The 23,158-nt window shown below is 42.0% G+C and overlaps 1 protein-coding gene across 2 annotated transcripts in view; it reads right to left on the bottom strand.

Annotated features, from left to right (window-relative positions):
* Window positions 1-23,158, bottom strand: part of lingo3b (leucine rich repeat and Ig domain containing 3b) — an 88,403-nt gene that overhangs the window by 23,126 nt on the left and 42,119 nt on the right. The window contains exon 1 of one of the 2 annotated variants that reach the window (XM_077513373.1): window positions 13,167-13,308. The exons of the other annotated variant lie outside the window; for it this stretch is intronic. The gene's annotated coding sequence lies outside the window, so the exon portion shown is untranslated. Of the gene's footprint in view, window positions 1-13,166; window positions 13,309-23,158 lie in introns of those variants that run through there. 2 annotated transcript variants of the gene reach the window in all.

The following is a 23,158-nucleotide window of genomic DNA, read 5'->3' on the forward strand; positions in this document are numbered from 1 at the left end:
TCCATTCATGTCAATGGGAAAATGATTTGAGCTATAAAATTAATGAATCGTAGGACTACTGCATAGGATTGATTAATTGATTGATTCACACATAGACAAAAAGACAATATCAAAACAATTGTGACATTAAAGTGTGCAGGAGAGATCAAGAAAAGGCTCCGGTTCGAGTCCAGGCTCGGACCTTCCTGGGTGGAGTTTGCATGTTCTCCCCGTGCCCGCGTGGGTCTTCTCCGGGTACTCCGGTCTCCTCCCACATTCCAAAGACATGCATGGCAGGTTAATTGGGCGCTCCGAATTGTCCCTGGGTGTGCTTGTGAGTGTGGATGGTTGTTCGTCTCCGTGTGCCCTGCGATTGGTTGGCAACCAGTCCAGGGTGTCCCCCGCCTACTGCCCAGAGCCAGCTGAGATAGGCGCCAGCAGCCCCCGCGACCCTTGTGAGGAATAAGCGGTCAAGAAAATGGATGGATGGAAGTGTGCAGGAGAGATCAAGAAAAGGCTCGGGTTCACGTCCAGGCTCGGACCTTCCTGGGTGGAGTTTGCATGTTCTCCCCGTGCCCGCGTGGGTCTTCTCCGGGTACTCCGGTCTCCTCCCACATTCCAAAGACATGCATGGCAGGTTACTTGGGCGCTCCGAATTGTTGATAGGTGTGCTTGTGAGTGTGGATGGTTGTTCGTCTCTGTGTGCCCTGCGATTGGCTGGCAACCGGTCCAGGGTGTCCCCCGCCTACTGCCCAGAGCCAGCTGAGATAGGCGCCAGCACCCCCCGCGACCCTTGTGAGGAATAAGCGGTCAAGAAAAAGAAAATGGATGAAACTGTTAGCACCCCTAAAATTCTAAAAAAAATAATATATATCTGGCAAAAAATGGCCTTCAACAAGATGAAAGTGTCGTAAATATCGAACAAGGCCTATTTACCAAGGTCAATTTACCAAGAGGCATCCGGGCATGTCCTGAAGTTTAATGCAACAATCACCAGCTCATCTAACAAGCCGCAACAGCTAACATAGCATTAGCCAGCAACAGGCGTTTGGCAGCAATAGAATAAAACAAATGAAATGTGTATGAAATGTGGTCCTTTGTAGGACATGTGGAGGAAAATCAACCTTCCTGGATCCTCTTCTCACCAAAGATCCCAGAGGAGGACATACAAGCCCGACACACAATCACGCGCGTACACGCAAACGTCGACGAGCGTGAATGCTTTTGTAAACACAGCAAGAGCAGGACCGTGAAGAGAAACCGATCAGCGACGAAGAGGAGGAGAAGGAGGCAGCGAGTGGATCTCCAGGGAGGAAGTTTCTGGAAAGGTCAGGAAAGCAGTTGAGCAAATAAGAGATGCTGGAGGGAACCAGGAGGGGGAGAAAAAAAAAATGGAAAAAAGAAAGATAAAACGGGGAAGATGAAGAGATGAAAAAGGAGGACGAGTGAGGCCGGCGTGCGAGTGGGTGGCGAGAGCTCGGGGTGATAAACGGTCGCTGTTGCCGCATTTGTGACTGACAGCAGCCTGGTGATGTTATCGCGACCATAAAGTGGAACGGCACGCTGACACAAGCCATTAGCTAATCCGTGGCCGCAACTTCAAGCTCGCCGCCGTGACATTTGAGGCCACTTTCCTGCGCCTTTGGAATGATTCTTATACACTATTCTTATTATATATATTCTTATAGAGTTCTCAATGCATGTATAAAATAGCCTAACTCACCAACAAACAACAAAAAAACAAAATAATCACATACTGTAGTTTTTTTGTTCTTTTCCAGTACGAAGGGCACGCTTGAATAAAAATTAAAGGGATACTTCACTTATTTAGCCCGTCATAGCAATACAAAGTTAATACTTTGTCTATAATTAATTTGATACTTTCATTATTTTTCCACGTACAATTAGTACCTCTAAAAACACATTTTTGCAACTTGCTGTCGACTGAAAATGACATCACAAGGGCTCAGGTAACCAATCACAGCTCACCTAGGTTTGGTCATGTGACATTCACATTTCTGGCCTGCGATTGGCTGGCAACTAGTCCAGGGTGTCCCCTGCCTACTGCCCAGAGCCAGCTGAGGTAGGCTCCAGCACCCTCCGCGACCCTTGTGAGGAATAAGCCGTCAAGAAAATGGATTGGATGGATGGATATAGCTCGGTTTCATCATTATTAAACACTAGGGAAAATAGCTTGTAGCAACATGGCCCTGGTTGATCTCTTATACTCTGCTGTCCTCTGCTGGTCATTTTTTTTGTAATAACTCGCATTGCTTTAAGCGACCTCTTCAGGTCAGAAGCTGCGTCTGTAAGCTCTAGCACAGGGTCAGGCGTCGAGGGCCGAAGTCCTGCAGGTTTTGGAGGTTTGCCTCTTCCAACACAAGCTGATTCTAATCAACAGGATTGTTATCTTATGCAGAGCTTGCTGATGAACTGATCATAGATCAGCTGTGTTGGAGAAGGGAAATATGCAAAACCTGCAGGACTCCGGCCCTCGAGGACTGAGATTGCCCAGCCCTGCTCTAGCATAATAATAATAATAATGAAAAAAAACAAACATTAAAAAACGTATAAATACGTTTAAATACGTATAAATATGTTTTTTGGGACCAATTGGCAATATTTATTAGCTTCAGTCCTTTAATAAATGCATAGTTTTAGTTTAGTTTTAGTTAGTTTCAGTAGTAGTATATATATATATATATATATATATATATATATATATATATATATATATATTAGGGGTGTGAATTGCCTAGTACCTGACGATTCGATTCGTATCACGATTCACAGGTCACGATTCGATTCGATACCGATTAATCCCGATACGAATGGTCACGATTCGATACCGATTAATCCCGATACGAATTTATAAGTCGATTGTTGCGATTTTTTTTCATTCATATTTAGAAAATACTAATCAGTAAGCTTGTAGAGTGTAAGATTTATATGAAAATGTATTATTTATTTATCTGAAATTTCAGTCTTATAGAGGTTGTAATCTGTTTCATGTTTGAACAGCATTAAAATAAAAATATTAAGGCTTAATGTGCCGTTCATATAACATTCTTCCATGCTCAAGGTGTGAATCCTAAAAAAAAAAAAAAAAAAAAAAAAAAATCGATTCTGCCGATTATTGAATCGATTCGAGAATCGCGCGATGTAGTATCGCGATATATCGCCGAATCGATTTTTTTTTAACACCCCTAATATATATATATATATTAATTTTTTTTTTTATGTGTATTACTTGTGTGCAATATTTTTTTAAAAACAGTGGGAGCGATGTCATCTTTTGGTGCTTTTCTATTGGCTGCTGCTAGATGACGTCACCTCTGTGTGACATACTTTCAAACGTTTTTATTCTGGTTTATATCAAAATAAATCTACTAAAAAAAATCACACTAAAGACTAAAAACGAATGACAGTTTTGCTATAATTATAGTTTTAGTTAGTTTTGTAAACATAAAATGTAATTTCAGTTAGTTTTCGTTTTTTAAAAAACATTTTCATTTTTTTTTTTAATTTCGTGAACAAAATTGTTTTTTTTTTTTTTAGTTTTAGTTATTTTGTTAGTTTTAGTTATTACTAAAATAACCTTTAATAGCACCTGTGGTTTTTTTTTACACCTTCCCTTCTTACGTTGACCATCTGGAAAACATTTTTTGTTTTTATTTTATTTGAACTGAGTCAAATGCAATTTTTAGCATATGTCGCGGGCCACTGAAAAATGGACGACGGGCCGCAAATGGCCCCCGAGCCGTGGTTTGGACACCACTGGTATAGCGTATAGTTCAGGGGTGTCCAAACTACGGCCCGGGGGCCATTTGCAGCCCACCGTCCATTTTATAGTGGCCCGCGACATGTGCAAAACATGGCATTTGTCTTAGTTCAAATAAAATAAAAACAAAAATGTTTGGAGATGGTCAAAGTAAGAAGGGAGGGTGTCGAAAAACACTATTTCTATTAAAAGTTATTTTAGTTAACTAAAACTAATGAAAAAACAAAATTTCAAAAAACAATTCCGTGAACAAAATAAAATAAAAACGAAGTTGCTTTTTAAAAAATGAAAATGAAACATAACTGAAACTACATTTTATGTTTACAAAACTAACTAAAATAAAACTAAATAATTCCAGCAAAAATGTCCTTCGTTTTAGTCTTTGGTAATTAATTTAATGCATGAGCCTTTGGGGATGATTTTAAATGTGATTTTTAGTAGATTTAGTTTGATATAAACCGGAATAATGACGTCGCGCCCATGGTGTTTTTTAAATATTGCGCACAAGTAATACACATAAAAAAAAAAAAATAAAAAAATAAAAAACTAATACCGAAACTAACTAAATTAAAACTAAGCATTTATTAAAGAACTAAAACTAATTAAAAAAAACAAAAGAACCACCATGAAAACTAATTAAAACCAACTAAATTTAAAAAAAAAAAAAAAACACTCAAAATGAAATGAAAAATTCCAAAACTAACAGAATCACCCTGAAAACTAATAAAAACTAACTAAAACTAAAAATTTCAAAACTATAATAACACTACTGCCATATAACAAATAAATTGCTTTTTATACTGTCGCATTTTTCTAAATATGCAAAAGCACAAATGAATTATTTGTACAATTTTTAAGACTAAAACACAATTTCTCTTCATAACATTATGTGGCCCTTGCGTCCTTCTGATTTTATGTATGTGGCCCTCAAATGAAAAAGTTTGGACACCCCGATATAGTTTATACAAATCTAGTCTGCTCGCGAGGTGGGAGTAACAAGATGGCCGCTCTGTGACTTCACCGTCTTACATGGGTGTGTATGGACTATCGGCTATCCAGTCATATATTCAGATCAGTGACCAGTACAGACCGGATGCCTTTTGTTGTTTATAAAAAAAAAATAATAATAATACAAGACTGCTTCTTGAATACCACAAGTTAGAAACTAAAACATTGACAGGACAACTGAATTGCGTACTTCTCTTGACTTGATATTGTCCAAATAATACTCGTGGACCTAAAAGCACGTCAGTAAATGCAGCACCAATGAGACTTGACACTCCCATCCATTCATTTTGATCCTTCTCAGGATACGTCAGTACAGCGAGACCAAAGTCAAGCTTCGTACCCTGAATTTCCATCCTGTGAGGCAGACATGCGAACCACGACTCCGCTGCGCTGCCCTTTTAAACAGTCCATTAAATGCAAATTGTCAGCGGACAATGGAGCCGCAGTCCTGATTACAGTCATGATAACAGACAGTGACATTTCTCCTCTGCTCTGAAAGAAATCGGAGCCGGCTGCAAGGAATGTCACGCGGACCGAAAACCCGGATAAGAGCGAATACTTTGCCACGGATTTATCAAATGACTTTGCCCTAAAACGTAGACATGAAAGGGGAGCGAAGGTCCCTGGGGGGGTATTTGAACAGCAAGGTCCTCGAGCTCGGAGAGGAATTAGCGGGGGGGGGGGGGGGGGTTCTGCTATTGAAGACGAGGCGACGATAGAAGTTCTCCCTGGGGGACACCCGCTTCAAAATTCAACGACTCGCTCTGGTTTTTGTTCCCGATAATGCTCATCGCACACGCCTGCTCTTGGGGAGGTCACGGCGGGAAAGTTTCAATGATGCCCCAGGAGGGGGTGGGGGGGGGGGGGGGGGGGGGGGGATAACCATCCAAGTGTGCAATCCGCATATTTGTGTGTGTATGTATGGAGGCGGATGACATGCCCGATGCGGAATACCACAAAATTATGTGAACAAATCTGTGACCCGACAAACCCTCACTGGGTCAACAAAGGGACATAGGCTTGTATGAGGTTTTTTTTTGTCCCTATGCAGAGGGATCTCTTGCATTAAAAAATATAAAAATAAAAAATCATATTCAAAGATGGTACAAAACTGGTAAACAATGAACCAAAATTAGGTGCAAAAAGTAATTTTAACTGTCAACTGTTCTTGTGGAAACAAACAAACAAACAAACAAACAGTTCCTCTCCTCTCTCCTCACGAGCGCTGAACTGAGTGCCATCTCTCCTTTTTGTGCCGTGTTTAACTCATTCACTCGCCGCCATTTTCACATTTCGCAATCCCGTTCGCTCCCGGCTGTTTTACTGGATTTTGACTGATTTTGCAAGGCCCACAGAATATTGTGTTCAATTGCTATAAAAAGCATGGAACCTACCAAAAGAAAGATTAAAGTCTCTTCTTTCATCAGGAAAAAAAAAAGTATGTTTCTATCTGTTTCCGTTTTGCAGCAATTAGCATTAGAAAAGAGCTAAGTTTCATCAGATTTCGCAAATCTATTTAAAATTGTAAGTAATTGAGCTTTTTTTCTACATGGCCCTGGTTGATCTCCTTTGTTCTGCTGCCACCTGCTGGCCGTTTGTGTAATAACTACCATTTCTGCAATTGTTTTTTTGCAATTGAGAGGCTGCATCAAAGCCTTCTGTATGCCCTAGCATAAAAAAACAAAAAACGTATAAATACGTCTTTGGGACACTTAGAACATTTAAAAAAAAAAAAAAACGTTATTGGGAGCAAATGAGTTAATAGATGTCAAACAGGTAACCCTGACACCTGACATACTGAATATGTCAACGAAATGTGTTGGAACCACTGCAGAAGTCACCAAACATTCCATTTTATATCAGGACAGGAAGTATTCACAATTATAACATTAAATGGTGGGAAAAAATATTGAAAAAATATTGAAACCTGTCTGCTGAATGTTGTGTGCTGATTCAGTGGGAATCTGCAAAACGGCATCTAAAATCACCATGACAACCTCGGGGACTTGTACTGGGAGAAGTGCAAGTCTTGAAAAGAAGAAAAAAAAACGTACATATCCCAAAGATAGCGATCGAGACGAGCGGGCCGAGGAAGGAAACGAGCTTCATCGTTTCCCCATCTGCTTAGTATGCAGTCCTTCCCAAGGACAAGACGATAATAAAAAAAAAATCGCTTCCATCTTCATGTGAAGCGGCGGGTGGAACAATCCAAAGTGGGAAAAAAAAAAAAAAAAAAAAAGCCAGCGCAAATTGAAAATAGCCCGAATAGAGTGAGTGTCTCCAAAAGAATTCCATTTCCTCCCTCATCCTAATTTCCAAGCACAGCGGCTGAATTATTCATTGTGGACCGATGACACGCAGGCAGGCAAGGGGACGGAGAGTCGTCGCTCGATTTGGATTCACATCATAAATTCATGAATCAATGTTGAAAAGGAGGAAAGAATGATAATGGAAGGAGCCGGGACGAGGCCGAGGGTCAGGCTGGCAGTGCGCAACAGTGTCGCGTCGCGCGCCAAGTCGTCGAGGAAACTTTGGAGATGAGGCGCGAGGAGGCGGGGTTTGTCGGAACATATCATAATGGACTTATTTATCGCAGAAGATTCATGCGGAACTCGCCCGTGATTGTTGAAAATCTGTAATACGTAAACACCATACAATTTTTAAAATTACATTTAAAAAAATAAAAAATAAAAATAAAGTTTCTATCGTCCCACAAGCTTTTAAATTAAGGCTGGGCTATAAATGAAATTAATTCATTCCATTAATTCACAATTAACAATCATTAATTCATTCGTTCCATGCTGTTATAGCAATTGAATACAATATTCTGTGGGCCTTGCAAAATCAGTCAAAATTCAGTAAAACAGCGAACGGGATTGCGAAACGTGAAAATGGAGGCGAGTGAATGAGTTAATTAAACTATAAACATTTCTTGACTGACTATGTCAAACCATATGATATGGAAATATAAAATTACGTAAAATCAATAAATAATAATGCATTCAAACTGATCACCAACATTAACTCAGGAGCACAATATTAAAAAAAAAATAAAATAAAAAATATATAAAATAATTTCTACTGATTTTTTTTTTTTGCCGTGTGCAAAGCGCACATGCCCAGTACAAACAAAACCCCTACACCACACTCTGCCAATAATGAGAGCATCACTGCCCCCTAATGTAGTGGAGGTGCAATTGCACTTTATTCTAGGACAAAAAAAATAAAAAAGCATGTTCCCCGAGGTCAAAGGCGCCCCCCTTGATGGTGCCTCGCGCCCCCCCTATTTCAGAAGCACTGCTCTGGGACAACGAGTCCAATTTAAAAAAAGTGGGGACAAACGTGAGGTCCAATCGCATTGGCGCACGTGATTCAACACATACTTGTGTTTTTAGAAATGAGGACGCCAGGATTCCAATCGAAAGGGGCGGCTTAACCTTTAAGCTCCGCACGATCTCAAGCGCGTTTTAGCCTGAGACTCAACAATTGGCTTCCTGATTCCACTTGACACATAGAACGGACATAGCCACACGGATGTATGTGCTCGCCTTCCCGAGGGAGATCCGCATGGCGCCAGTTCTGCAGGGAGGGTGACACATACGTGCATGCGCGCGCGTCTGCGTGTGTGTAGGGGGGTTCTGATGGCGAACAGTCCCCAGGCTTGTGCAAGCCTGTTTGTGTAGCAGCGAGGCAGAAATAATGCCTGAATCGCCGCTTCCTCAGAGCAAAGTGTGTGTGTGTGTGTGTGTGTGTAGAATCGGGCCATTGCTAAAGGACATTACACAAAATCTGGCCGTCTACATTGACCCAAAAATAGAAGCATTATGAAAGCTGTTTAATGAAAGAGAAAGAGAAAGAAAGAAAAAGGCTGTATAAATAAACGGCACTCATAAAAAAAAAAAGAAAAAAAAAAGAAATGCTGTACGTTCACTCTGCTGATTTTAATTGCCGTCATTTTATCCTTCTAAACCACATGTATCAAACTCAAGGTCATTTTTGGTCGTTTTAATTCATGATTTGATCTTTTTCACTGTTCCAATTTCATCGCTTTTTACACATACCAAAGGTCGTATTTTCCCATTTTTTTTGCTTTGACTTGTGAGCAAAAATTTGAGATACAAGTGCTGGACTCAACTCAACGAAGTAATTTGGCAAAAGTAACATCCATCCATCCATTTTCTTGACCGCTTTTTCCTCACAAGGGTCGCAGGGGGTGCTGGAGCCTATCTCAGCTGGCTTTGGGCAGTACACCCTGGATTGGTTGCCAGCCAATCGCAGGGCACACAGAGACGAACAAGCACTCACACGCACAAGCACACCTAGGGACAATTGGGAGCGCCCAATTAACCCGCCATGCATGTCTTTGGAATGTGGGAGGAGACCGGAGTACCCGCAGAAGACCCACGCGGGCACGGGGAGAACATGCAAACTCCACCCAGGAAAGCTGGCGCCTGTACTCGAACCCGAGTCCTATAATTAGTAGTTATATTTACTCAATTCAATGCATGTAGCTATGAAGTGAGTGAACTAAAGAGTAGTTAACGTTTGTTTACTTTCAATGGTAACTGTTAATGTACGAATGCTAATCGCAGTACTTATTTAAGGCACCACTGTATTTACATTTTTCGGACTATACATCGCTCCGGATTATAAGTCATACCAACCAAAAAATGCATAATTAAGAAGGAAAAAACATATAAGTCACACTGGAGTATAAGTCGCATTTTTCAGGGAAATTTATTTGGTAAAATCCAACACCAACAACATACATGTCATCTTGAAAGGCAATTTAAAACAAAACAAAAAAGGAGAACAACAGGCTGAATAAGTGTACGGTATGCTAACGTTGCATGACTGACATGCCTGGTAAAGTCAGTACGACGTAACATATTAAGAGTTCGTAGCGAGCAGTGACGGGAGTCGGAGGCGGATTGTTGAAGCACGGAGCCAAAGGCTGGCGTTTTATTGACATCAGCTTCTGAGGTCTTAACAGCAACTCCCCACTCAGCTAGAAGCTAACAGGCTAACTCCCCTTTCCCACATAACAAAACCTTCCCACCCGGAACTCTCCCTTCGTCCCAACGTTCCGTGGGTGAATTATGTTCCCATCACTACAAGTTATTCATATAACTCTAGCATAAAAAAAAAAACATGCTAACAAGTTTACCAAACTATCAGTTTCACTCCAAATCACTAAATCCAATGAAATCTTCATCCTCGGTGTCACTTTTAAACAACTCCCCCAACTCGGGAGGTCGACGATGCAATGTTGAACTTATCAACACAGGCCTAGAGCGCCCTCTTGCGGTTTAGTGTGTAATAGAGGTGTGAATTGCCTAGTACCTGACGATTCGATCCGTATCACGATTCATAGGTCACGATTCGATTCGATACCGATTAATCCCGATATGAATTTACAAGTCAATTGTTGCAATTTTTTTTTTTTTTACTCAAATTTAGAAAATAACATTCAGTAAACTTGTACAATGTACACTGTAAGATTTGTATGAAAATGTATTATTTATTGATCTCAAACTTCAGTTTTATAACCGAGCCACTGTTTTTAACAAACAGGTTGTAACATTTTTCATGTTTGAACTGCATTGAAATAAAACATTAAAGCTTAATGTTCCATTAATATAACATTCTTCCATGCTTAAGGTGTGAAAGTTAGACATTTTGTTGAATATTTTTCCATCAAAAATGGATGTTAAAAAAATCGCTTCGGCTGCCTATTGAATCGATTCGAGAATTGCGTGCTGTAGTATCGCCATATATTGCCGAATTGATTTTTTTTAAACACCCCTATTGTGTTATAATGTGTTAATAATTTCGCACATAAATCGCGCCAAAGTATAAGTCGCACCCCTGGCCAAACTATGAAAAAAAACTGTGACTTATAATCTGAAAAATACGGTAGTTAGTTATCACTCTTTTCCATGAATTCTGATTTGTTGTTTCAAAAAAATATTTACAATAATGAAGTGCGGTGGCAATTTAGTATTTGCAACATTACAATGTTGATTATACCTTTTATGACGTGCGTGTCCTAAAGTTTTGTTTTCTAATATATTCCTGTTATGGATTCTCATGATAATTTCAGCAGGAAGCAGTGGGCAGTGATCAGAAAAAAAAAAAATATGTACTCGGCTCAATCAAATGTTATTGACCCAGCGCGAACACTCCATCAGCGCATTCAGCTGAGGACAACTCGCTCTCGCTGTTGCAGGAAAACACTTTTTTTTTTTTGTGCGCTTACATCTGAACAAAGTAGAAGGATCAGGGGAGAAATCAATAACAAAAAAAAAAGCATTCATTAACAGAGTCCTTATGGATCCCGGAGCTGTTCATCTACGAGAATCAACCATCAAAAAGTGAGGCACGTGAGGCCGATTGACCCGTTGAGAGTAGAACGCACGTTCGGACGGACGCGCACACACAAACACACAAAACGGTGCTTATAGGTGGCGCTCTTGGCCAGGAGTCATGTGGTTAGAGTTAATGAATAATGTTCCCCCCCTGCTCTAAGGTTTGACTGTGCAGATGGCATCAGATAGATTAGCTGCACATACACACACAAGCCATGAAACAGCGAAGCGAAGAAAGAAGAAGGTTTTCTGCAATTGCACGTCCAAGTCATGAACTCATTTACTCCCAATAACGTATAAATACGTTTTTTTTAAATGTTCTAAGTGTCCCAAAGACGTATTTATACGTTTTTTTGTTTTTGTTTTGTTTTTTATGCTAGAGCATACAGAAGGCTTTGATGCAGCCTCTCAACTGCAAAGAATGGTTGCAGAAATGGTAGTTATTACACAAATGGCCAGTAGGTAGCAGCAGAGCAAAGGCGATCAACCAGGGCCATCTAGAAAAAAAGATCAATTACTTTGAATTTTAAATAGATTTGTGAAAACTGATGAAACTTAGCTCTTTTCTAATGCTAATTGCTGCAAAACGGAAACAGATAGAAACATACTTTTTTTCCTGATGAAAGAAGAGACTTTAATCTTTCTTTTGATAGGTTCCATGCTTTTATAGCAATAGAGCACAATATTCTGTGGGCCTTGCAAAATCAGTCAAAATCCAGTAAAACAGCCGGGAGCGAACGGGATTGCTTCTGTTAAAAATGGCGGCGAGTGAATGAGTTAATTGCTTGTGCTCTTCAAATGCAAGCGGCCGTTTTAATCTGCATTAACATTTCACACTTGCAGGGGGGTGGGCAAGAGTGCACGTGCACGTTTGAAAGGCTAAAGTGTAATTGGGCAGCTTTAACATCAATGGCACAAAAACGACCTACATCAGCTTTTAATGAAGTCTTCAACGCAAGATCTCAATTTAAAAGCAGGCAATTACAAATATTAAAAGATCACATGCACGCACACATGCTGGAATTGGACTCCTACTGTAACAGCTTGTAAAGAGAAATCCATCCTTCACTTATTCAATGCAGGCCGGAGCCTGGACTCATACGGTTTTAGTCCCAGTTAATGTTTATTAATGGGGATTTTAGTCTAGTCTACTTTTAGTCCGGTGAAAAATGTGCATTGGCAAAATTAGCTTTGCTTAGTTTTCATTGACGAAATTAATACGAGTCTCAACATGGTGGAAGCATATCTGTGCTGTCAAGTGGTAACTTGGAGACCCCGCCCAAGTCCCCAATAGCTATGCTGCCCAGTCTGTCTGAGCAGTCCGACCGACTTTTGGCCCTGCAGATCTCGAAGACACTCGTGCTGCGTTGGCCCGACCAGCTTGGCATAATCTGGCAAATTGGCAAACGCACACGGCGAGCACTCCGATGATATGAAAATCGGGATCCACCCACATTTGCGCCAAGTTGCTGTCTATAAAAAAAAAAATTGCAAAACAGTTGCCAAAAAATACATCAAAAATGGAAGGATCGATGAAGCAAGTATTTTTGCACAGTTTGGAGAAAATGAAGAGCAAATTTTTGCCATGATGGTGGCATGAAGGAGTGATGTTTAGCGATGTTTGTAGTGTTCTCATGCAGTGTGTTCTTTAACGCTGACTTAACACCAAGTTAAACCGGAGCCAATTAAGACAAAGTTGATGTAAGTTGAACATTTACTTCACAATTCTTCAAACAGGCCGGTGAAAACTGAAAATAATAACACAAAATAATCACTTACTTTGCAAACGTAAATCCCCTTTATAATATGCACAAAAATAGCAAACAATCTGCTCCTACGCAAATTGCTATTTCAAGGAAATGTCATCGATTAGCCAGCAGAGGGCGCTAGTGACTCACTTCACTCAAAGCCACAGTCATATACAACAAAACAAAACATTCAGAATCAAACGTTTTTGACGAATACAAATTTCGCCAAAAGTGTATAATAAAGCACTTCAAACAATCTCTAAGATAATATTAGAAACTTACGGCATTGCTTCTATGATGCTAGCCATGGATGTCAACGGATTAAGTTAAAATCCTAATCTGAGCATGAAACGTGTCTGCCGTACACTCGCGATCAAACCGGAAGACAACCAAACAGGAAGTCACATTACGGATATGACGTCATGAATGACAGCGTCGCAAAATTACATTAATTAATTAAACTTACAAAAATATTTATTTTCCTTTCTTTCAACTACCAAAACAAAGATAATTTCTTGTAAGGAAAAACAGATGAATAAATGACAAAATGTTTTTTCTCATGAGATGTTTTTTGTTTTATGTGGCCATCATCAAGTTTCAACTGAAGTGATGTATAAGTTCAAGTTGGGTTCGCGACCGTGAGGTCAAGTGTCTGCTTTGGACTGATGTAACCGTGATATAACCATTATGTAGTTTCAACTCGTTTTAGGCTGTGTGATGTCCATCCTTAATCCTTTAGATGATGTGTGTGGTGTCAGGAATCTTTGGTACTGTGTGATGTTATGGGTCGACAGCCAATAGGAGAACTTCATGTCATACGATGTCTTGCCACGCTCTACGATGAGATTGAGAGATTCTCTATATAAGCTGTCTGAGGAGTGTGTGTTCTTTGTCGGGTTATTGTCCACCTGTTCCTGTGTACAGCGTCTCTGAGTTTCTGCCTCTCGATGTGAATTAATAGATCAAATCCGCCTTTGCGGATCCAAACCTCTCCGCACACAACAATTTTCTACTTTGTCATCAGTGCAATTTTGGACAACTACTAAATTACAGTGGAACCTCTACTTACGAACGTCTCTTCATACGAAATTTTCGAGTTATGGAACGCCTCAACGGGAAAATATTGCCTCTTGTTACGAAATAAATTTCTAGATACGAAAGGTAAAAACACATTACCGAACGCAACATGCTTTCGGCTATGGCTATTACCTACCATAGGTATCTATCAGCGTAGAGATACTAAATCGGTGTCTATACAGCGTCCTCATCATTCATCCCGCGGCCCATGAGGTGTTCTGATTCATTCCATAAAGGTGTTGACACTTTTTCCCAATACTGTTTATTGATGGTATAATAGTTGATCCAGCATCAATAGCGTCCATGCTAATGTTATTGTTGAGAGTTGTATGTAATGTGTTTGAAAATTCCTCACTGTGGCTGTCCAGGTCCAGAAAGTAAAAAATCTGCCACAGTTTGGCTTTAGCCTCTGATGCTAGCTAGCTAACAAGCTAAGCCCCTGTAGCTACCTAGCTAACTAGCTAGCAGGTACATGAGCACAATGGGAGCTAGCTAGCTACCTAACAAGCTATGACCCTGGTAGCTAGCTAGCAGGTAAACGAGCACAACGGGAGCTAGCTAGCTAGCACCTGGTGCTAAAGCCAAACTGTGGCAGGGTTTTTACTTTCTGAACATGGACCTCTGCTTGCCAAATGTGAGTTACCAGTACAGGACAAAGTTTGATTGCGTGGGGTGTTTCTAAATCGAAACGAGTAATACAAGTCTCCACAGTATACTTTGAATAAAATGAATGCTAAAAGCTTCTTTTTTTTCTCCCAACAGTCCCCTTCTTGCTCACATAAATTATGTGATTGTGAACGGTTAAGAACTTTCTTCCAGAACCAATTAATTTCGTAAGTAGAGGTACCACTGTATTGTTAGAAGATTTTTATGCTTTACTCCACACAAGCTTCAAATTCATTGCAGTCCAGCAAATTCCTCGTGTGAAAGACGTCCAATAAGACAGGAAAGCTACCGTTAATTAACAAATCAAAAAGTCAATGTGGAAATGATTTGGAGTGGAAGTCCAAACGGCAAACGCTATCGTCACGTTCACTTTGAATCATCAAAAGCGCGCACGGAGACGCCGCAGTCTCGCCGTCACATCAAAGACGACCCCAATCCCCCCTTTTCCACTTTTGCAAGCGAATGAGGCGCGCGCGACAGCCGCTCGGGTCCCGCGACAGCATGCGACGAATTAGAAATTCTCTTTCATGTGCTAAAAGAGCGTTAATAGAATTTCTGAATGGATTTGCCCGTACAATGCGTGTGAAATGACGTCGCGTAATTGGAATGAAAAGCCCGGCGAGTGGACGCCGCTTGCAAGGCTGTTGCGACATTTCAAGGTCAGCTTGAAGGTCAACAAAATGTGCCGGGATGGCAGCAAAACTTGACATTTTACATGCTATGATATTACCAAGAGAATGCTTTTCAAAATGGAAAATCATATTGTTGTTTTTTATAATAAATACAATCTCCCCTGCATAGATACTCCTCTTTTTTTTTTTTCTTTTTTTTTTTGCCACACTGCCAACATAAACTCATGTATCCACTTTTGTGACACACAAATATGCATCTGGAGCAGTTCAGAATCAATTCAATTCTCTTCCTGACCCACTATTTCGTCCAGCTCCCAATTGTGTTGCCATATCTAATCGAGTCGGCAAAGGTTGCAAGTTGAACGGAACGTGTCAATCTTTTCGGAATTCAACGTGAGCGTTTTACGCTAAAAGCAAATTCATTAGAAGTTGTTGCCACAAGAAACTTCCCCTATCAGACCCGAGCAGCCGCGAGGGAGGAGAAAAAAAAAGTGAAAGCAGCCAAAGAGCGAGCGACCCGGAGGTCACGTCTGAGAAAATCCCAACCGCAAAAAGTCGATCCAGGGAAGCAAAACGAAAACGGGGCACGGCGGCGCACAACACAAGTCGGCTCGTGACGACGGGAATGAAATCAAGAAAAGCGGGTTAGGAGGTTGCGCCACAAAAAAGGAAACATTCTCGCCTTATGATGGAAAATGGAGGGCAAACATTATTTAGTGAACACACAAAAAAAAGAAAAACGAGATCACCGTCTTCACATGTTTGCACACACTCAAAAAGGTAGCCGCTTGAAATGTTGAGCCAAATGATAGTGGAAGGAAGATCATTACATCCAATTTAGTTCGCGACCTCTGATGTAAGAGCAAGGTCGTGCGCAGTGAAGTCTCCCGTGGTTCATTTTGGATGCATGTAGCCTGGACGGGAGGTGTGTGCGCGTGTGTATCTTTTTGTCCATGTATGAAGCCTCATCACCGTCAAGCAATCTAATAGCAGCCATCTTCCACGCCGGACATTCACCTTCAAGGTCAAACGTTGTCAGCACATATGCGCACAGCACTAGTGTTCATTTCGTCAACGAAAAGTAAACAAAAATAATTTGGTCAACACACGTTTTTCACCCGGACTAAAACTAGATTAGACTCGACTAAAACCTTCGTTAACTCATTCAAACCCAAAAACTTCCAAATACGTTTTTAATACCTTGTCCTGCACTCCCAAAAATGTATTTATTTTTTTTCATGGTAGAGCTTTGATACAGCCTCTGACATGAAGAGGTTGCTTAAAGCAATGGTAGTTATTACAAAAAAAACGGCCAGCAAGTGGCAGTAGAGTATAAGAGATCAGCCAGGGCCATGTTGCAACAAGCTCTTTTTACCAGTGTCCATCCATCCATCCATCTTCTTCCGCTTATCCGGGGTCGGGTCGCGGGGGCAGCAGCTTCAGGAGGGAAACCCAGACTTCCCTCTCCCCAGCCACTTCAACCAGCTCCTCCGGTGGGATCCCAAGGCGTTCCCAGGCCAGCCGAGAGACATAGTCTCTCCAGCGTGTCCTGGGTCGTCCCCGGGGCCTCCCACCGGTGGGACATGCCCGGAACACCTCCCCAGGGAGGCGTCCAGGAGGCATCCGAACCAGATGCCCGAGCCACCTCAGCTGGCTCCTCTCAACGCGGAGGAGCAGCGGCTCGACTCTGAGTCCCTCCCGGATGACCGAGCTTCTCACCCTATCTCTAAGGGAGAGCCCGGACACCCTGCGGAGGAAACTCATTTCGGCCGCTTGTATCCGGGATCTCGTTCTTTCGGTCACGACCCACAGCTTGTGACCATAGGTGAGGGTTGGAACGTAGATCGACCGGTAAATCGAGAGCTTTGCCTTTTGGCTCAGCTCTTTCTTCACCACGACGGACCGATACAGAGTCCGCATCACTGCAGACGCTGCACCGATCCGCCTGTCGATCTCCCGCTCCATCCTACCCTCACTCGTGAACAAGACCCCAAGATACTTGAACTCCTCCACTTGGGGCAGGATCTCATCCCCGACCTGAAGACGACACTCCACCCTTTTCCGACTGAGGACCATGGTCTCGGATTTGGAGGTGCTGATCCTCATCCCAGCCGCTTCACACTCGGCTGCGAACCGCTCCAGTGAGAGCTGAAGGCCCCGGCCTGATGAAGCCAACAGCACCACATCATCTGCAAAGAGCAGAGATGCAATGTTGAGGCCACCAAACCGGAACCCCTCCACGCCTCGGCTGCGCCTAGAAATTCTGTCCATAAAAGTTATGAACAGAATCGGTGACAAAGGGCAACCTTGGCGGAGTCCAACCCTCACCGGAAACGAATCCGACTTACTGCCGGCAATGCGGACCAAACTCTGGCAACGGTCGTACAGGGACCGAACAGCCCGTAACAAGGGGCCCGGCACCCCGTACTCCCGAAGCACCCCCCACAGAACTCCCCGAGGGACACGGTCGAACGCCTTCTCCAGATCCACAAAACACATGTGGACTGGTTGAGCGAACTCCCACGCACCCTCGAGGATCCTGCGGAGGGTGTAGAGCTGGTCCACTGTTCCACGGCCAGGACGAAAACCACACTGCTCCTCCTGGATCCGAGATTCGACCTCCCGACGGACCCTCCTCTCCAGAACCCCTGAATAGACCTTACCAGGGAGGCTGAGGAGTGTGATCCCTCTGTAGTTGGAACACACCCTCCGGTCCCCCTTCTTAAAAAGGGGGACCACCACCCCGGTCTGCCAATCCAGAGGCACTGTCCCCGATGTCCACGCGATGTTGTAGAGGCGTGTCAACCACGACAGCCCCACAACATCCAGAGTCTTTAGGAACTCCGGGCGGATCTCATCCACCCCCGGGGCCCTGCCACCGAGGAGCTTTCCAACCACCTCAGTGACTTCGACCCCAGAGATAGGAGAGCCCACCCCAGAGTCCCCAGACTCTGCTTCCTCAAAAGGAGACGTGTTGGTGGAATTGAGGAGGTCTTCGAAGTATTCCCCCCACCGCTTCACGACGTCCCGAGTCGAGGTCAGCAGCACCCCATCGCCACTATACACAGTGTTAATGGTGCACTGCTTTCCTCTCCTGAGACGCCGGATGGTGGACCAGAATTTCCTCGAAGCCGTCCGGAAGTCGTTTTCCATGGCCTCACCGAACTCCTCCCATGCCCGAGTTTTTGCCTCAGCAACCGCCGAAGCCGCGTTCCGCTTGGCCATCCGGTACCTGTCAGCTGCCTCCGGAGTCCGACAGGCCAAAAAGGCCCGATAGGACTCCTTCTTCAGCTTGACGGCATCCCTTACCGCTGGTGTCCACCAGCGGGTTCGAAGATTGCCGCCGCGACAGGCACCGACCACCTTACGGCCACAGCTCCGATCGGCCGCCTCAACAATGGAGGCGCGGAACATGGTCCATTCGGACTCAATGTCCCCCACCTCCCCCGAGACAAGGGAGAAGCTCTGCCGGAGGTGGGCATTGAAACTCTTTCTGACAGGGGATTCCGCCAGACGTTCCCAGCAAACCCTCACAATACGTTTGGGTCTGCCAGGTCGGACCGGCATCTTCCCCCACCATCGGAGCCAACACACCACCAGGTGGTGATCAGTTGACAGCTCCGCCCCTCTCTTCACCCGAGTGTCCAAAACATGCGGCCGCAAATCCGATGACACGACTACAAAGTCGATCATCGAACTGCGGCCTAGGGTGTCCTGGTGCCAAGTGCACATATGGACACCCTTATGCTTGAACATGGTGTTTGTTATGGACAAACCGTGACGAGCACAGAAGTCCAATAACAGAACACCGCTCGGGTTCCGATCAGGGGGGCCGTTCCTCCCAATCACGCCCCTCCAGGTCTCACTGTCATTCCCCACGTGAGCGTTGAAGTCCCCCAGCAGGACGAGGGAGTCCCCAGAGGGAGCGCTTTTTACCAGTGTTTTCAACAGATTTGTGAATAATAATGAAACTTAGCTATATTATAATGCTAATTGCTGCAAAACAGAAACAGAAAAAAAATAAACGTATATATATTTTTTTCCCCTAATGAAAGAAGAGACTAATTTTCTTTTGGTAGGTTCCATGTTTTTTTTTGTTTTTTTTTGTTTTTTGTTTTTAATAGAACAGAATATTCTGTGGACCTTGCAAAATAAGTCTACCAAAAAAAAAAAGATTAAAATCTCTTCTTTCATCAGGAAAAAAAAGTACATTTCTGTTTCCGTTTTGCAGCAATTAGCATTAGAATATAACTAAGTTTAATCAATATTCACATTCCTGGTGAAAACAATGAAAAAAGGAGCTTGTTGCAACATGTCTCTGGTTGATCTCTTATACTCTGCTGCCACCTGCTGGCCGTTTTTGTAATAACTCGCATTGCTTCAACCGTTCTCTGCATTAGAGACGCTGCATCAAAGCCTTCTGTATGCTCTAGCATAAAAAAAAAAAAAAAAAAACATATAAATACGTCTTTGAGACACAACACATTTAAAATAGAACGTATTTATACGTTTTTTGGGAGCAAATAAATGAACACTGCACAGCACGTTCCCATATCAAGAGCTCCTTCAAGCATGTCCACTCTGCCGTTGTCATCTTGTCAATCATTAATTACATTTTGCATTACAGTTACTACAAAAGCATTTTTTTCCCTGATTACGGTTTATTAACCAGTGATGGTTGTATATTTTGCACTTCGTATTTTTATAGTGGTTAAAAAAAGGGGGGGGGGTTATGTTGTGCTATGTTACCGGTTCGGTAAAAACAAATCAGTGCACAATCACTGTTGATATGCTGAAATCAGAGGACAATTTGTAATTAACAAATTGGCTCCAAACCGTTTACTCGATTATTAATATAGCTGACGATTAATTTGATTATCAATTGCTCGATTAATTTTGACAGCTCTACATACTTTTTCTTCCTTTTTTTTAAACATTCCAAACTCTTTAAATGAGAACCAATTCACTCCCTTTAAAAAAAAAAAAAAAAAAAAGTGGTTATATCAAAAACTGGAGCCGCATGCGCCAAAAAACAAACAGACAAAACCCAGGCTGAGGAAAACAATAGTCTTGGGTGAGTTTTTTTTTTTCCTTCCCGTCCTATTATTTGTCCCAAGGAAAATAAAAGCGCCCAGATAAGCTGAGGAAACCCAGCGCAGAAGATGAAAAACACATAAAGCTGTCTTCCGTGGGAATTGGAAAAGCTCCTGCGGCAAGCAGAAGGCTTAAAAAAAAAAGCGTCAGGACTCACGCCGAGCGTCGTATCGCCCGCCTGATCACAAACTCTCGGTTGCAGCCAAAGAAATGATCACTGAAATGAGGAAACAGAGCAACGTGGCTCACCCGTGTGCAAAAATCAGAAGAGAAAAGATGAGAGGAAAATGAACAAGCAGGTGTTCTTGACTGATGGAAAAATGATTAAAAAATTGTCACTGAATACAGACAGTGACGAATAAATAGAAATTAGTCCGTGTAAAGTTACCCACCATGGAAAAAAGTGTTTAACTCATTCACTGCCATTGACGGAAAAAGACGTCAAATGATGCTTTTTTTTGCTGGGCTGGCAATGAGTGTGTTAAACAGCCAACCAAATTTAATTCATGAATAAAAAATTGTGAAAAATAAAGCCCGTGTATTTTTTTATTTTTTTTTTAAAGACAATTATGTTTGTATTTAACTTTTTCCTATTTTCCTTCCCATTCTCTAATTGTGTCAAACCACGCCCAGATGGCAAATGGGGCCACAACGAGGCACTCTACAGTGGCCACGACTAGCAGCCATTTTCATTGGAGCAACCCCCTTCGCTTCCTGCTGGATTTTGACTGATTTTGCAAGGCCCACATAATATTGTGTTCTATTGCTGTGAAAACATAGAACCTACCAAAAAGAAAGATTACAGTCTCTTCTTTCATCAGGGAAAAAAATATATTTCTATCTGTTTCCATTTGGCACCAATTAGCATATATAGCTAAATTTCGTTATTATTCACATTCCTGGTGAAATTGATGACAAAAAGTGCTTGTTGCAACATGGCCCTGGCTGACTTCTCACACTCTGCTGCCACCTGCTGGACGATTTTTAAATAAATACCATCGCTTTAAGACACCTCTTCATGTCAGGAGCTGCATCAAAGCCTTCTGTATGCTCTTGCATAAAAAACATTAAAAAAAAATAAAAATGTGTAAATACGTTTTTGGGAATAAAGGACAAAGTATTAAACAACATTTTTACACATTTTTGGAAGTGAATGAGTTAAGCCTCTGGTTTGCTTGTGCAGAAACGCACTTGGGCCTGGTAATATTATTCGTTTTTCTTTCATTACATTTTAAACATCCAGAGAAGCCAAAATCCAAATCACAGTAACATTTCGATTAATCATCCAACCCTACACTAAAGCATACAACATAGTCGACACCAGCAGCTTTTCTTTTTTTTTTTTTTCCTGTTCTTTTTTCCAGCCAGTAAGCATGCCATCCTAATGATTACATTACAAGTTGTTTTTTTTTTTTTTTTTCTAGGTTTGGTCCTGTGACAGTCACAAGCTGAGCTGTGATTGGTTACCTGAGCCCTTGTGATGTCATTTTCAGTCGACGGCAAGTTGCAAAATGTGTTTTTAAAGGTACTAAATGGAAAATAATGAAAATATCACATTGATTATATGCAAAATATTAACTCATTCACTCCCAGCCATTTTCACTGACGCAATCCCCTTTGCTTGACTGAATTTTGACCGATTTTGCAAGGTCCACAGAATATTGTGTTCTATTGCTATAAAAACATGGAACCTACCCAAAGAAAGATTAGACCCTCTTCTTCCATTAGGAAAAAAAAGTACATTTATATATGTTGCCGTTGTTCAGCAATTAGCATTAGAATACAGATAAGTTTAATCAAGATTCACGTTCCTGGTGAAAACACTGACAAAAAGAGCTTGTTGCAACATGGCTGATCTCTTATACTCTGCTGCCACCTTTTTGTTCGTTTTTTTTGTTTTTTGTAATAACTACCATTGCTTTAAGCCACCTCTTCATGTCAGAAGCTTCATCAAAGCCTTCTGTATGCTCTTGCATAAAAAAAAACAACAACAACAACATGTAGATACATTTTGGGGAGTGAAGGTCAAAGTATTAAAAATGTGTTTACATGTTTTTGGGTTTGAATGAGTTAATGTTTGACTGCCAAAAATGGCTAAATAAGTCAAGTGTCCCTTTAAAATTAGCGCCTGCAGTCCGCCACCTCCGACTCAAGTATGTCTGACTGCGCGGGTGTACCTAATGAAGTGGCCAGCCAGCGTACATTATTTTGTACCACGTCAGCTTTCTCCGTATTGATTGGATAATCCGATTTTGATTTCATCGCCCCAACCTTGCTCTTCCATTTCCCTCTTCAGTCTTTCCCGCCATTATCGGTTCGTCTTCTGAGATAGAACAAGAACACCTGCAGTCTCATCACTTGTCTCTTCACGTTTTCATTCAGGCTTAAGATAGGAACATGAGGTTTGTCACGCTATTCCCGTTTCCCAGCTAGCAACATGCGCACAAGTGCAGATAAGGCAGAGGAAATACGTTCGAAAGACGAGATAAGCAAAGACAACTTTCCCTTCTTCCAAAATTCCGCATATGCGGGTGAGCTTAGTTTTTTTTTTTTTTTTTTTTGTTCTTGTTTTGACTTCACCGAGAGGCGGGAAAAACTGGCAACAACGATAACGTTACAACCCCAAACAAGTTAATGAGGAACAGGAAATAATGAGCTGATTGCATGATTAGGCTTATTTCGGCTGCAATTTCACTTTTTGCATAAATGAACTCAGGATTTCGCGCGCAACCAAACGTGAAGTGGCCGCTCGGGTTCCAACATTAGAGAGAAAAAAAAACAAAATGGGCGTGAAATTAACATCCA

Source organism: Festucalex cinctus, chromosome 1 (genome assembly GCF_051991245.1).
Source record: "Festucalex cinctus isolate MCC-2025b chromosome 1, RoL_Fcin_1.0, whole genome shotgun sequence".
NCBI lineage: Eukaryota > Metazoa > Chordata > Actinopteri > Syngnathiformes > Syngnathidae > Festucalex > Festucalex cinctus.